We start from the raw sequence: 17,627 nt of genomic DNA, 5'->3' as shown, positions 1-17,627 counted from the left end.
ATAAGGCATCTGCTGTCCCTTTCCTATCCGAATTGTACCACTGATGAAACTATTCATCAATGAGGAAAAGTATTTTTTATATTTATATAAATATGCTAATGAATGAGAAATAAAACAGAAGTATAATATTCTGCAGCTCCCCATAAATAGATGGATCTAGGTATTGAGCATCTATGTCTGCTAAAGTAACAAAGATAGACAGCCCAGCATTATATACCCCCATTTCTGCATAAATCAGTATCACCCATCATCTTGGCAAAGTGAGTGTCAAGACTCCAAATCCAGCTGCCATTTGGCAGGAAACAGAACTGCACCAGGAGGATGCAATCAGCATCAACAGGACTGCAGGAAGCTCTGCAGGTCAAATGCCCCGGGTCCTTCAAAAGAGCCGAGGTATCTGGAGAAGGCTTTCCAGAGTAGGATTATCTTGCACAGAATCTTAAAAGGCAAGACAAAGGAAGGTTGGGGATGAAAATCTAATTGGTTTGGAGGGAAATAAATCTCCTGGAACCCAGCTTGAGCTCCTCATCTATTTGGGGGAAGCACCTCAAATCTCTTAGGCCCAAACCAAGAAGCTCAGAATCAGCCATAACTTCCACTCCTCAGCTTTGCCCACTTTTCACTGCCCAACATGGGTTCTTCCCATCCCAAACAGCAAACATTTCCCTTCCTAGTTCTTGGCTTAGTCATGACCCCCACTTACAGAGGCACGTTCACCAGCCATCTGTAAAAGCTGGAGCAGATAAACCCTGATCCTAGAATACACAGCTCCCTCCACCTTCTCAGAGTGTGCAGTTTGACCCATGAAGCCACTTGGGGACTTGGAGTGAAACCAGGAAGCCAGCTCTTGCTCACTTTCAGCCCAAAACCAAAATCAGTGACCCACAGCAGTGGTCTTCAGATTAGAAATCAGACCCAGCCGCTATTAGAGGAGACGCCACTTAAGGAAGGCTGGCAGAGCACTGATCATCACAAAGGATTCTTGGAATTATTGTGTTGTTTTTTAAAATGATTGTTTTCATTTCACATTTTTTTGTTGCTTCTGGTCCATTTCACTGGGGGTTGAACATTTCTCTGGATTTTCAGTTTTGTCGCCTTTGGGGACATGAAGTCTTCCTTCAAGGGAAGCTTTCTTTTCTCAGTTCAGCCCCATTTTCCTTCTCTCACAGGGTTCCATGGGGCCGAGAGCAGCCCCACTTCTCTGGTACACCCTGGCCTGGTCAGCCGCCTCTGCCCTGGATCCAGAGCGGGTCCTGCCGGTTTGCCTCCCCAGCTTTCAGGTCCGAAAGAGCAGGTGAAAAGTGTGGATGGATGTTGAGACACCTCCATTAGGACGCTAAAGGGAGGTGGCTGTTTTGTGCAGCTGTCCACTGATGGGAGGACAGAGTGAGAATTCTTACCCTTGACCCAATGCAGCCTCTGGTAAGCAGAGGAAACAGACAGAAGCAGATGCCCACCTGGGGCACAAGACGAAGCCAGCACAGGTTGTTACATCTCCGTGTCCCAGATATCTCCCTTAGAGTACCAGGGCGGTGCAAGCGAGCCCCACCCAAGCATCCTTCTGCACCTCCACCTTCCAAACCGGAGACCTTGTAGGTTGCTGCTGGAACAGGCTGACTCGTTTACATATCAGTGTGCATTTAGGCTAGCATCTGCATTGGGGAATTCAACAAAACTGAAAGCTGTGCTTCTTGTTAGAGAAATGCCATCATTCTTTCTGGACAGTATTTGGAGAGCAAAGCCCTTTCTTAAACACACCCCCCCCAAATAAACTCCCTCAAGTTGCTGGCAGCTTCCCCAGCGGAGGTATGTAGAGAGCAGCACTGCCCACCAGCAGTAACTTCAGAGAGCCGCAGGGAGCAGGGAGCGCGTGTTTGCGGCCCTGGAATGTATACTGCGGGCTGGGCTGTGGCGAGGCTTCTGACGCAGCCCGATGACATGCGCTCCCCCCAGGACATCTGGGGGACAGTGAAGTGTCTCCAGGCCCTCCAGAGTCTGGTAGGTAAGAGCACAGTCTCCCTGTAAAACAACCCGGACCTTTGGCCCACTGGATGTTCTCACAAGCAATCACACTCGGGCCAGTTCCCAAGAAATACCATAGTCAGCTTTTCTTTTCCTTTTCTAGTGGGAGCTGCCCTCCCAGGCAGGGGAAAGTACGCAACTGCTCGCGTAATCCTTGGGGACAGCACTTCCCAAGGTGCCACCCACAGTATACGAGCCCAATCAAAGAGCTGCTGGACCCACCTCTCCCCACGATGCAATTAGTCCTGGGCCAGCCTCCATTTATCATCACAAATGTGTTCACAGGGATGTTAGAGGGGTGTGTGAGTTACAGCGTGTGCTTGGATGCCACTCACAGAAATAAAAGGAAAAAAGGAGAGGGAGGGAGAAATGATGGATGGACCAGTGCCTCCAATGGATACCAGACAGAAGTCACAAATGCACTATTTTTCTGATAGAAAGGGACTTTTTCAACAGTTAGGCTTTTAAAAAGCTGCAAGGAGGAAAGAGAGGTGATTCCTGGGGGGGGGGGGGGGGGAAGACCTGAGCTCATCAAGGAAATTAAAGCGAAAATACTTGCCTTTGAGAGCAGCTCTGTTCCTTCCATGCTGTGCCGCCCATCAAGCTGCTGAGTGGATATGATCCTTGAAGGTATTTGGATGTGGGGTGGGACAGTGGGGAGAAGATACTGTGAAGCTAGAACCCTAAATATGAATCCTAACCGTCCCATTTCCCATAAATCAACAACTTCTCCAGACTTCACTTTCCTCATCCCTGGTACGGGATAAGAATCGTTCCTATCTATGGCATTGTGGTGAATGGTTATTAAGATCATGTGTTTAGATTGCCAAGCAACCTACAGAGCAGACAATGCATATTCTGTAAATATAGTATTGTTATTCTTGTTTATTAAGGTAAATCTTTGAAAGGCTGTTCCAAAGTATCCATGAAGGACAAAAAGGAGCACCAGCAAGTATCAATGTCCTCCATCTATCCCCCACCACAGAAACTTGTCCTTTTGAGAAGTTTACCTGCAAGCAGGAGGGGAGCAGGAAGCTGGCCCCCGAGTGGCCAACTCAGCCCTTGTGACCAGTGGCTAACAGATTTTAAAATCAGCATGCCCTTTTATGTGAAAGATGAAGGAAGGGGAGGGGCAAGAGAATAAAGGAAGGGCCCCATGCAGAAGATGTTGCCTGTAGAGGCCCTAATTCTCTCCCAGCCCACTTCACCAGCCAGAGGGCTGGGGCTGGACCAGGTGAGGGACATCTATGACTGCACTCCCCAGGGCTTGGCCAGGAGGATGGAAGACAAGATAGGAGAAAATACTCTATAGGGTGTCTTCAATGAGTTAGCAAAGAGAATGTGCTCAGCTGCTGGACGCGGCTGCCTTCCACACTGACACCCCTCCCTAGCTGCAGATGCACCTGAGAGTAACAGGGACTAGGAAGCAGAATTGCTTGCGCTGGTTAAACACCCAGATTTTCTGTCCACATCAGCAAAGCTCCTTACTGAGCAATGGGAAACTTCAGCCTGAGATTCCATAAAGGGGATTTCAAGGGAGGAATGTGGTGGCCCAGAGACCTCCAGGATGGGGAAAATCTCAGAGGCTTGTGCTAAGCATCACCTTCCGTTCTGGTGTTTACTCCAGTGCCCCAAAGCGAACCCAGCGAAAGTAATTTGGAAGCTACCCGAAGCCACAAAGCTGGAGGTAAATGGTGTTTTCTGGATAGTGCCACCTTTGGGATAGTCCTGGTCTATCACATCTTGTCCACTTTATGGTGGTCAGCCTTGATCTCATGCCCCCTGCTGTCTCTTACTCTCCCAGCCTGCCCCTCTTGGGTCTCTGTGTATAATGTTGTCCTTTTCATATTGATCCAACCCATGGGCCAGAGAGCACCTTAGCTAAATCTGCATGTTCAGCACCCAGCACAGTTCCTGGTATGTAGAAGTGTCTCCACAGCTGCTCATCGAATGGGCTCACGGAACAACAACTGTGGGTCAGCATCTCAGCTGTGATAGATCAGAATAGGGAGTGTAATTTAAGACCATGTGGGGAACACCGAGACATGACCTGGCGCGGTGAGAACTGAACCCAGCACCAGAGTCTCACAAGCACTTTGCTCCATGCACTGAGTAGACAAGGTGCCGCTGTCCTGACCCACCGGACAGCCCAGGCGCCGAGGCTCCCTCTCTTGCGATAGTACCCATCTGTGTGACAATGAGGGCGTTTTCCAACTGCGGAAGCAGCTTCTCGACATTCAGATGAATGGCTACTCTCTGTTTGCAACAATCCAGACCTGCCAATACGTCACACTGCAAATAAAAGCTCAGGAGAAAACAACTGAAGAGAGGAGGAGATAAACCCTCAGCTCTCTTGGACTCATTCCAGAACGACTGGGCCGCCAACAAGGTCTCAGAGCTGCAAAATATAATCTGGGATTTCTAAACAAATCCCAGATGAGCCTGACAGAGTTCCACTGTGGAATCCCCCAACTGGAGTTGCCCTTGGCTCTGGAAACAATCTTTCTCACTGGGTGTTGCAAGGAACTTTTTGGCTTCCCAAGATGATCAATCCCCTTTTGCCCTGATTTGACCCGTGAAAAACGTATAGGGCCACCCCTCGGCTGGGCCCACAGCCCACAGCCCGGTATTTCCTGAACCTGGAAAGCCTCTGCACCGCTCTCTGTTGCACAGACTGTCGGCCAAGGCGCACTCCCGCCCCTCGGACTTCCGTGCTTTCCACAGCCTTCATGACATCCCTTCTTCTCCACTCCCTATAGTACTTAGGTGTGGCTCCCTGGATCATACCATTGGAACTTAATCTCATTTTATCCCAGATAAAACACCACATTTGGGGAACTTATTCAATGGCATGGGAAACGGCAAACAATGCAAATGTAAAGTGAAAAGATGAGATGATAAAATTACAGGCACAGTAGGATCCTCCTTCCATTTAAAAATATAAAATAGGAAATAATGAACATCAAAAACATCTAATATCCCACCACCCAGAGATAACCACTACAGATAGGTGGGTAAGATCATGAGTTGCCTTTATTGTCTTCCTTATTAGATTTCTTATAGTCCTACAGTCACTTCAACCACTTGTCTGACAGGAAGATTATGGGTGTCACTTGCAGCGTTTTATAGTGAATTAGGAAGGACCTTTGCGAACTCCCGGTTATCTTAGACCGGGTTTAGTAGATTGTGTGGACAAGAGGGCATCTGGGTGTCGCCTGGGCACAGAGCGGGCGACAGCCTGGGAGAAACTTTGAGGAAAGCCTGTGTCTTTTCATCTTTGTGTCCCCAACACCAAATGGAACCCCACACAGAACCAGCTACTTAATGAACAGGGCCTAGTGCAACGGAAAGTGAAAATTTGGGATCCCTTATAGAAGGAACAGTAGTTTTAAGACAACAGGATTAGCACAGGAAGCCAAGCACAGAGCCTCCCCGAGGGCACAGACCCCAAGCCCAGAAGGGCGGCCGGGCAGCCCCCCACAACGCAGGTGCTCGACAAACGTGTGGTAAGAAAAGAAAGGAAGGGCTGGTAGGAGGATCCCAAACACGGACTTCTCAACTGTGCTTCCTAGTAAAACTAGACTCAACAAGGTTTGAAATTATGGGAGAGTATGAGGTCATCCACAGGTGGAAGAGCACACTGTTCCATAGCTTTCCCTACCGGCCAATATGCGAATATAGTCCACAGTCACCATGTGTGACCTGGATGACAATGACCACTGTCGGTAGAAGAAATAAATACTATCTCTGCTCTTCAAAATGGAAGATTTGGCTCTGGCCGTTGTATCCTCCCTCTCTGCTTCCCGCTTCAACCCACTTTTCCTCTTACAACCCTTGAAACTTGGCAAGAGAACTCTCCCTGCCCACCCCTTCCTTCCTGCACCCCTACACACCCGGCCTCAGCGCTCCCTCCGCCTTTAATGCTGGCCAGGCAGACATGGAACATGAGAAGGTGTCTACAGCGGATGTGAATAACCCTCGGCCCGAGCTCCTCCGCGGTCCTCCTGCGCAGGCCTGGCCGAAGCCCAGGAGAGCCGGCGTTGCCAGCACATGGGAGCCCTAGCGGCCTAACAGGGCACGAGGCAGACAGGGGTCATCACTTATCAAGTGACGGCTTCTGACAATTTATTAGAGTGGCCGGAAAGTGGGAACCTGACCCTTGGAAGAGGAGGGTGCTGAGGAAGGATGCTTACCCTCCTTCGCCAGAGCCACACCCCAGCCCTCTGACGCTACCGGGACAGGAAAAGCCCAACACCCCCTTGAGCACGTCGGAAACCGAGCCAAGTTAGCAAATGTCTAGCATCCTCCCTGGTCGGTCGGCAGGCGTGGCGCCGTAGTGATCGTAATGACAGTCCCTAATGCGTACTGAGTGTTTTGCTCCTTCTTAATCTCTGCCACATATTGTAACCCATGTTGATCCTCAGTGGACTCGAGGTCTAAGGGAGGACAGGTATTACGATCCCATTTACAGCGTAGGAAACTGAGATACCAAGAGATGACGTGAACTACCTAAGGTCAGAATTTCAGCTAATGGTGAGCCCAGGACACACACAGACACCCCGAGTGTCTCGTGGCTCCTTCTGCGCGGCAGCGGCAGAGGCTGGGTAGATGCTGTCATCAGGTCCAGCCAAACAGAGGCAGGGGAGGAAGACAGGAAGGATGCGGGGCGACGCGGCAGACTCTCGCGGGATTTTTCTGGACATTTTCCGTTAATAAATAAGATATAAATAGTCTGCCATTTGTCTTGCAACTTAGCAGCCACTCAGCTTTTAATTAATTGTTTAAAAGCAGGAAGCTTGACCAAAAGTAGAACAAACAATTTCTATTTCAGTTTGGAGTGAGGTGGGTTTTTTTCTGATTAATTTAAATATAGGATTTCTGATGGCCTGAGGATGCTTTTGAAACCAGATATGAAGCCAGTCCTTGAAGAGCTGGCTCAATTCAATCCAACAAGTGTTCCCAAGCACACTCTCGGCAGGCTGCTGCCAGGCAGCCTCGGACCCGGGTGGGGGCCCAGCCCCATCTCTGGCCTCCTGGGGGAGGCTGGGGCTTCTTCCCCCAAGACCCTACCCTGCAAAGACGGGCTTCATTAGAGCAGTTATCAGACTAGAATGTGGCTCCTGTCCCATGACAGTGAGCCCTAGAAGGCAAGCCTATTCCCTCATCATCTTCATACCTCAAAAGCCTAGAGACAGTGTTGTTACACAGCCAGCATGGCATGAGCCCATCTGACAGATGAGCAAATGAGTGCACAAACCAGGCCACCCGATCCCTTTGAAGGTTCAGGCCTTCTGCTGTGAAATGGGTCTAGGCCAGGGGTCCCCAAACTTTTTACACAGGGGGCCAGTTCACTGTCCCTCAGACCATTGGAGGGCCAGACTATAAAAAAAAACTGAACAAATCCCTATGCACACTGCATATATCTTATTTTAAAGTAAAAAAACAAAACGGGAACAAATAAAATATTTAAAATAAAGAATAAGTAAATTTAAATCAACAAACTAACCAGTATTTCAATGGGAACTATGCTCCTCTCACTGACCACCAATGAAAGAGGTGCCCGTTCCGGAAGTGTGGTGGGGGCTGGATAAATGGCCTCAGGGGGCCGCATGCGGCCCGCTGCGGGCCGTAGTTTGGGGACCCCTGGTCTAGGCACAGAGTTTCAAAAAGATTAAATGTCTCTTTCTGGTATGGCCCTTACACATACACATCACAAACACAGCAAAATGTAAAAACCTGAACACAGGAGCCCTGCTGCTCCTGTTGATAGCTGGGTCCCCAATATCTACACTAGTGTCATTGTAAGTGCTTAATTAATGTTGGTGGAAGAGAGAGTGGAGGGACAGAAAGGCATAGGACACTTTATAAACACTGTGGCTTCTATTCAACAAGTTCTGACATCCCCCCCTTACAGACAGACAGACAAACAGACACACACATACCCCTGTAAAAGGTTCTGGTCATCACAAAGCACAGGGTGCTGCTAAGAGGCTCTGTCTGGTTTTCAGGTCTGTCCCTCCGTCCACCAGACTCCCCTGTCACCCACTACATGAAGAGGGTCATGCTTACCCTCCTCTTTTTCAGAAGAGGAGTTTTGTCTTTTTCAAACTTTTTGTGATGTAGGCACGTGGTGAGTCTGGGACTGAGTCATATCAACAAAGCCATATGTCCTAAAACTCATCTAGAACCCCTAACGCTGTTGGGGGAGGAGAGGGAAGCGGTCACTAAGCCAGGCTCAGAGGGACAAAGTGGGGGAGACAAAGAGCCCAAGCGGGAGCCGAGAGCCGACCAGACGGGCCTCTGCCGCCACCCTGGAGCTGGAGTGGGCACGCGGATGCCTCTGTGGCCGCCCCGAGCCAAATACCACCTCAGCACAGGCGCTTCCTGGGGATTAATGAGGCACGGAAAGGAATAACACCTCAACCATTAACCCCGACCAGCCATAAATCCTCCAGAATTGCACGGCCGAGTGCCTGCGCCTGCTATATTAAGGTGAAAATGCATTTTTAAAAAGCCTATGGATTTTTTTTAATGGACAGCAGTCTTTCTGGTACCCAGTGGGCCTTTCCACAGATTGAGTACCTCGACCTGGGGGCCAGGCCCTTTCCTCGGTTTGTATTGTTCCTCCTCCCTCTCCCTGCAACCTGCCTTTGTCCTCTGCTCCTAGAATACTGAAAAGCACCACGTGCGCTGCACACACGGGGATGAGAGAAGGAGGCCCCATCAGCCTGCCACAGCCACAACCTGGGCAGAGGGCCCGCTCTGCAGGTGGGCTCAGTGGGCAGCAGGACAGGAGAAAATTAGGAGTGAAGACTGCCACAGTGCTGGCATCCTCATGGACTTCTGCAACATCGACATCAAGATCCCCAACGTAAATGTTTTCTGGTGACGGGAGCCATTTGTGGCCATTAACAACTTCGCTAAAATTATTTTTAAAAAAAAACAAACATTGTCTAAAATAGCCATCTACCTATCAGAGCCCTGAGCAATGGAACTCAATGAAGGTGTTAATGGGGGAAGGAAGGAAGGTCAGGAATGGGAGCAGGAATGTGGAAGACCAGGAGGAGGAGGAGGAGGAGGAGGGGGAGGGGGAGAGGGAAGGGAGGGGGAGGGGGGAGGGGGAGGGAGGAGGAGGAGGAGAGGGGAGGGGGAGGGGGAAAAGGGGGAGGGGGGGAAGGGGTGGGGGAAGGACTGCACCTCCTTAATGGCAATGGCTGCCAGGCAGAAAATAAACACCGGATCATCAATGACTTTACCAGACTAACCATTTTTTTCTAAAACGGGCCCAGCTAGGGAATGATGGAAGATTAAGAGAAACCAAAAGAGAAGGCAAAGCAAAGAGAGGAGATGAAGGCCTAGGGGCTTAGTGTGAGGAACAGCAGCATAGCTAGCTGGAGCTCCCAGGGGGTGGGGCCACCAGCTATCGGGTTACCCCCCATTGGGTAAAATATATACCTACTAGATGACTCCATCCCCCTATTACAAACATCTCTTTCAAGTAACTTCCCTCAGATAAGCCACTGGGGGAGGGGGAGGATAAAGAGTTAATATTGGAACATCACAAGGAGACTTTGGAGAACACAGTTCTAAGTGTGAGGGAACCCTATTCTAAGAAATTCTGTAGACCGACACAACTAAATGGCCTCTATGTTGTATAACCGTAACCCTCCTCAGCATACAAAAGTCCAAAAATAAAGACCAGATGTCTCCAAATTGCTGACGTGGGTTGAGCTGCTTCCACACTCTCACAATGATTGCTAAACCAAGCTTTCCCTGGACGCAAAGCTGAGGATTTCCATCATTGCATTGTTGGCTTTTCTGCCACAATTTTCCTGTTCACGTATATGGGCACCCTTCTGGCCTCGTGAGGTCCAGAATGGAGTTTTCCACTCTCTCCAGGACACGTCTGCAGAGGCTCAGTTGAAACTCTACGTCCATGTGCCTCTCTGAGCAGCCTCTTCTGGCCTCAAAGAGCCAGTTTCTCATTAGCAGCTGGTTAGAACAGTGGGGCCTCTACCAGCGCCTTGCTCAAATTCTCCTTCCTCAAGAAAAACTTTGTGAAGATTCTGCCCCAGGCCAGCTCTCCCAACAACCCTTCCAACCCTTCAAAGCCCCAAACTGGGTTGGGAGGCCCATGCTTTGTGTGGGCCAGCTGGGGGGGTCGTGTCCCCATTTCCTATTCTTCCACTCGCTCTGTCTCTTCCCATAAGCTTCCCAACAGGGTTAGGTAGTGCTGAAATGCCTCCTGGTTCTCATTCTCATGCCTTTCTCCTATGCATTTTTCCTGCTAGCTCGTAAGCTTCCCAGCCATCAGTACTATATTTTATAATTCCTCCTAATTCTTCCCCTCAACTCTCACAGATGTCAGGACATCAAGAGGTTTCAGTGAAAAGATTGTTGACTGCATAACTCTAAAAAGGGAGAGACAAAAACAAAAAGTGAATTGTGACCACTGGAAGCAGACCAAAGACAAATAGGTATGCTGTGTGCTTGCATTTGTTGTGAGTTCATATGTATACCCACTCGCCCCATCGTATGTTGTACACCTACTATGTTCCAGGTATGATAATGGGCACAGGGATACGGCAAAGAACAGGAATAATACAGTCCTTGGGCCCCCAGAATACCGCCTCCTTAGGACTTCCTGCAGGCCAGTGTGTTAGATCCTAAAGCTTCACGCTGCTAGCGCGTTTGTTTTCTGGCTGAAAAGGCATGGTATGCTTGGATGTGTCTCATGTAAAGATATACGTATCCTATAAAAATATGTTTGGTTTAGGTTCAGAATACAAAAATGCAAAAAAGAAAAGGAACGTTACGTATCATTTAGAACCAAATCACTTTCTTCGTGATGAGTGACTCTTTATCTCAAGCCCAGAGGAAAAGGAGGTACTGGGGCAGTTCTTTGAGGTCTCTACCACAAAGAACCAGGCAGAGGACCTGCGATCGGGCGGCATGCTGCCCATGTTCGCCACAAGGACCGTAAGAAATAAGCCTCTGCCTCCTTCAAAACCAGCCATGAGTCTAATTCAGGACAAGATGGAATTGTCATCTATTCACACTGAATCCTTAGCAGAACAGCTATGAGGTAGTTACAGCTATTATTTCTATCGTAACCAAAGCTTAAAGAAACTGAGGGACTTCCCCAAGACCATGGAGCTGTTAGGTGTCCCAGGCAGAAATAAAACTCTGGTTTATCCTTCTCAGAGTCCATGCTTCTGATTGCTACTTTATAATTAAAAAATGTATTTATTCTTCTACTTTCACTAACATGATGGAGAAGATACAGGCTAAATAGGTATCCATTCATAGACAAGACTATAGTTGCCCAAGTGTACTACCCATACCCCGGCACCTCTAGCATTGTAGGCACTCAGGAAATATCCATTGAATAAATAAAGTAATAATAATACAAGGACCTATCCTGTCCAGTGGTCCTCAGACATTTCTAGATTGGATACACACAAATCTAAATCTCATCCCAAGATGTTGAAAAGGTAGAAATAATAAAGACTTTCTGTCTGCTCTGAAGTGGTCCAATAAGAAGTTTTCCATATTGGAAGAATTTCCTATTGTTTAGTATAGGGGTCAATAAACCCAACACCATAAAAGCGTTTAGCCTTTCTCTTTTCAGGGATGCACAGCTGCATCTGTGTGGCAGTCCCAGGGGTGATGACAGATAATATATGGAGATCACCACATCCAGCCAAAAGCCTCGTTCTGCACCTATCATTACACATCCTCAAAGGATCTGGAAACCAGGTGGGCAGGGTCAGGTGGTGATACCAATAACAGGGATTTTTGAACCTTTCTCTTTCTTTATTTGTTTTGAATTCTGCTGATAGGTTTGCAGTGAGCTAGCTAGCCACACAATTCAAATTCTTTTTTGAAACTAACAGCAATACCTTTCCTAGATGACTTTTTAAGGCCAGAGGTTAAGCAATAACAGAATAAAACTAACAAGCCCTGTGACTTCTTTTGCCTTTCATCAAACTATATATGCAGAAAATTGCATATGAGTATATACAGCTCAATGGACTTCCAAAACTGGACAAACAAGCCAAACATGTTTAATCACCACCCAGGAGCCCTTCCTACATTCTCTTCCAGTCACTGCACACCCCTCAAGAGTAAAAACTCTCCTGACTTCTTACACCACAGATTGGGTTAGTTTGCTTCTGGACTTTATATAACTAGATTCATACAATGTGTATTCTTTTGTGCTGGGCTTCTTTTACTCAACATTATTTATTGAGATTCATCCATGTTATTGCATTTAGTTGTAAATCATTTATCCTAATTGCTGCATATTACTCCATTGTGTAGGGGGAAAAAGTCATAACTGATTTATCCTTTCTACTGTCAATGGGCATTTGTGTAGTTTCCAGGATTTGGCTATTATGAATAAGCTGCTATGAACATTCTTGCACAAATCTTTTGGTGTGTTTCTGTTGGGTACATGCCTAGAAGTGCAACTGCTGGGTCAAAGGTGTGGCCATGAGGTCAGCTTCAGTAGATGCCACCAGACACTTCTCCACAATGGCCTTTTCACCTGTGATTTTTCTCCTATGTATTTTTCGCCTGTGACTTTCACCCTCCAGCACTGGCCTTATGATCATAAACTTGAACAGAACAAACAAGTTAGGGACAACGCAGCTGCAGCCCCACCCCTCCTGAGGACACAAGTTCCTGGAGGGCATGAAATCCCTAAAATTCTCACAAGTACCTTCACTCCCATAGATCTCTGAAAACATGATCTGCCCCCAGATGGGAAAAAGGCAATGGGTGGGGGGCAATCCCATGCTGTTGGTGATACAGATTCTCAGAATAAGAGTGATATAGCACTTGGAACTGGTTTTGCTTTGGGGGGCGGGAGGGAGGGGGTTTAAAAAGTCCAAAGCAATTACAAAGAAGCCTTTGCAAAAGAGATGGAGGTTGGATCAGAGCGCTTTCACTGTCCACACACCAAAGCAAAAGTCCCAGGAGGTCCATTGGAATCGAGACAATCCCAATGAGAAGCCACCCTAAGTCTCCAAAGTGGGGCATAAATCACAGCTGTGTGGAGCTTTGAAAATCTATCTTTTGTGGCTAATCTCTCTGTTCTGAACGGCTGGGTGGGGGATGTATGAAAGCATGCAAATCAACAAACAAGTTCCAGACAATGGTTCCTGCCTTTGCCAAAGCTGTGGTTGAGTTTTTTAAGAAGCTCATTGGGATTTATTCTCGTTACTGTCCTTTACTCATTAGCTCCTTGAAGTTGGGTACCTCAGGGTGGAGGCTCCAAACCTCAGTGTTCTTCTAAAGCAGGGGTCGGGAACCTTTTTGGCTGAGAGAGCCATGAATAACACATATTTTAAAATGTAATTCTGTGAGAGCCATACAATATGTTTAACACTAAATACAAGTAAATGTGTGCATTTTATGTAAGACAAACACTTTTAAAGTACAATAAGTCTCTGAATTCTTTTTAATAAAGTTGTTATGCTGTTGCTAACCAATGATGAATAAAGTACTTCTTACCATTAATGCTACTTCTGGTACTGCATGGTTTTGCTGATGGCTTTGTAGTCTGGTTGATACGTGGTGAGGTTAAATTTCATGTAGGCATTGAGACTTCCATCCGTTAAATGTGATCATAGGTTGGTCTTAACGTTCTTTAGATGTGAGAAAGACTGCTCACATGCATATGTAGAGCGAAACATTGTGAGTACAGCAATACACGCTGCAGTGTGTGGTATGTGATGGGAAACGCATTTCAAATTTTGACAAGCAGCTGGTCCGCAGGTTGAAGTTTTTTCATTTCTCTCCACTTGTGTTTGCTCGCCAACTCTGCTTGCTGTCGTGCAAGGCTTTCCAAATCTTCATTCAGTGACTTGAACTTATTCACCCACATGTCAGAGGTCAGCAGCTTGTAGCTCAAAATCTCTGATGGAGACACCGGGGATGTAACTCAGGTCGGCGCTGTCCACTGCACACTCATGTGGATGGGTGATGAACTTAAAAAGATGAGTGCGCTCACGAAATTCTCCAAAGCGCACTTTGAATGACTGCAGGAGATTAGATGTGAAGCCCGCTAGCTGCTGGAGATCAAGATGTTGAGCAGGGTCACTTGCTGTGCATGCATCTTTAAACTCTCCCAGTTTTTCAAAGTGTAGTAAACAACCTGTTTCAATGTCCATGATGAAGAGTTCCAGCTTGTTTTCAAATGCAAACACTGCTTGTTGAAGGGATAAGACTGTATTTTCAATGCTTTGCATTTTCACATTGAGCTAGTTCAGATGTTCAGTCATGTCCACGAGATAGTAGAACTTCAGGAGCCACTCACTGTTAGCTAACTCAGGATGCTTGATGTTTTTCATTTCAAGAAAAGTCCAGATTTCACTCAGACAAGCCACCAAATGGCTGAGCACCTTCCCTCTTGACAACCAACACACATTGCTATGCAGAAGCAGACCAGGATAATTATCCCAACTTCATCCAGCAGTGTTTTAAACTGGTGATTATTTAAAGCTCGGGAAACAATAAAGTAGACCATCCAAATGACCAGCGACATCACCTCACCAAGCTGCTCACCACACATCTGAGCACAAAGTGCCTCCTGATGTAAGATGCAGTGAAAACTTAGGATGGATCTCTTTTCATGTTCACGAAGAAGCACTACAAATCCTCTGTTTTTCCCCACCATGCACGGAGCACCATCAGTACACATCGAAATAAGTTTATCCATCCGTAGATTTTTTTCTTTAGCGAACTCATTGAAACACTTGAATAAATCCTCCCCTCTTGTTGTCTCTTTCATAGACAGAACAGCAAGACTTTCCTCATGTAGTGTGTCATTGACAGCACACCTTGCAATCACGCTGAACTGAAATAAATGGCTTACGTCTGTTGACTCATCCAAAGCGAGAGAAAAGAATGGTGCTGCATTTATGTCCTTCACTTGTGTTGCCTCAAACTGATTAGCCATCATGATGGTATGATCATGAGTAGTTCTTGCCGATAGAGGCATGTCTTTTATTTGTTTAATTATCTTGTCTTTATCAGAAAAGTCGTCAAAAAATTTATTGGCAACATCAAGCATGAATGTTTTGGCATACTCCCCATCTGTGAATGGCTTTCCGTTTCTCACAATTGCTAAAGCACCCTCAAAGCTAGCCAAATTCCGGTCACCTTGTTGGGTCCAAACACGGAGTTGCTGCTGACTAGCTTGCACTCTGCACAGTAGCTCTTGACATGCTTTCTTCCTGCTGTCCCCCACTGGATATTTCGATGCAAATGTAGTATGGTGTGTGTCAAAGTGCCGCTTTATATTTGATCATTTCATTGATGCAATTTTATCATTGCATATTAGACACACTGCAGAACCTGCTCTCTCCACAAAGGTGAATTCCTCTGTCCTTTCCTGCTAAAAAGTATTGTACATTTTTTACTCCTCATCTTTTTTTCTTTTAGCCATCTTCTTTGTCAAAAGGGTTTCTGCAATTAGCTAGCTGACTACTTGATTAAGAGGAGGGAAGTTTACTTCCTGACCTTACAACGACCCGTGTATGTTAGGCATTATCCAATAAAAATTTGATGTTGTCCCAGAGGACAGCTGTGATTGGCTCCAGCCACCCACAACCATGAACATGAGCAGTAGGAAATGAATGGATTGTAATACATGAGAATGTTTTATATTTTTAACATTTTTTTTTATTAAAGATTTGTCTGCGAGCCAGATGCAGCCATCAAAAGAGCCACATCTGGCTCACGAGCCATAGGTTCTTGACCCCCGTTCTAAGGAATACAGGAGGGAGGAGTGTGGGCAGGGTGGGCCTTGCTCATGGCCTCAGCAAGGTGCCGCCAACCTGGACCTTCTTCCCGGGAAGGAGGTGGGATCCTGCATTCATGCACAGGGTGTAATGAGGTAATGTTCTGCAGCAGTCCAAGAATGCTTCAACATGTGGATTTCTGGTGCTGCAGGAAGCCCTGGGCCTTAGATCAATCATCCTCTCTTACAGTTATGGTTGGTTTTCCTGTGGACGTGGGTAAAAAAGCACTGGGAAAAGCCTTTTTGACTGATCAAAGTTGCAAAGTTATAAGGATATCATCTTTTCCTTTGACATCAATCTGGTAAAAAGCACACCTACTACAGGACTTATGACCTAATTCCCTATGTCCAGTTTTTCTAAGTTCCATTATGGTGGTATATTTGTGAGTCATATTCTTTAAGAGGTTTACTCAAAGGAACGTGGAAGAAGAGGAATAAGTTCTTTATAAAACCATGGTGCCAAAATGAAGCTTTACAAGAATATGGTACACTTAATACTTGCTGTTCCCCACCCTTCACCATAAGGATGTTCTATCATGTTTATTATACTGTTATTATATTACATTAATTGAAGTGGCCCCTTCCCTGGCTACTCAGTGCCTTTTAAAAACAATGTAAAGTACTTGTCCTTCCTACCAAGTCTCTTCACCACTCAAATGCTGGGTACGTTTCCTCTTGTCCCAATTTCCTGTCCTATGCAATTCTTACATTTGAACAAAGTATGATATGTTTTTGTTATGCCTCTTCTACTTGATTTATTTTATTCTATCACACTGGCCTACAGGTAGACCAAATTGTCTATGCCCTAAATGCCACCTTCCTATATCCATGTACTTTCCATCCTTCCTTATGACTCTCATCTTCCAGAATACCTACCTCTCCTGTTTCACTTTCTGATCCTTAGAAGCAAAAGAACTAAACTCACTTCCCCTCATCATGGAAAAAAGATGGACAGGTCCCTTTACAACTCTGATGTTGCAGACACACACCATAAAGAACCTGAAAAGCCAGCCCTAATTCTATTGCACAGCCCTCCTCAAAGCCATTTCCAACCCTTTTTCCCCATTTGCCCACACATTGTACCTGAAAGTTATGGGGTTCATTTATCATTCATGTGTGTGGAGAGCAGTTTAAGTAACCCTATGGGTCAAGTCAACCGGAAAATGAGAGGTCATGTTACTGATACTTCTGAAATGAACTCTTCATTTTCAACAAATATTCTTGAAGGTAAGTTGACATACTGTTATGCATTTTTACACTTAGACGCCATAAGGTATGGTATCATACATTGTGGTAATCCAGTTTACAAAGTACTTTCAGAAACACTTGAGCTCTTGACCCTCACAATAATCCTGTGCTGAGATGAACAACAAGAGGTCCGTTTTATGGAGGAGGAGACAGACACAGAGAGTTGAAGAAACTGCTCTGGGTTTCTGACTCCTGGTTGGTGGCTTTTCCCATTATACAGAGGGTGGCAAAAGCAGGTTTACAGTTAACACAATACAATAATAATAATTAATAAATAATGATACAAGAATACACACTCACACTGTGACCTATTTTTGTCCACCACTGTATTACACTCATAAAATCTGAGTATAAAAAGGCCTTTCTAAACAATTACATTTCTTTAATAAAACCGCCATAACACTTGAAGGAAGGCTTTTGTTGATTGCTTCATCCCTTGAAATTTGATTATTATGTCCCCAGACATAAAAACCTAAAGCCATAATCATAAGAATTCATTCTAGCCTAGCGGACTACCATCTTTGAAAGCTGCAAACAAGGAAACTAAAGA

The sequence above is a fragment of the Saccopteryx bilineata genome, chromosome 2 (genome assembly GCF_036850765.1).
Source record: "Saccopteryx bilineata isolate mSacBil1 chromosome 2, mSacBil1_pri_phased_curated, whole genome shotgun sequence".
Classification (NCBI taxonomy): domain Eukaryota; kingdom Metazoa; phylum Chordata; class Mammalia; order Chiroptera; family Emballonuridae; genus Saccopteryx; species Saccopteryx bilineata.
Note: the sequence above shows the minus strand (reverse complement) of the source record.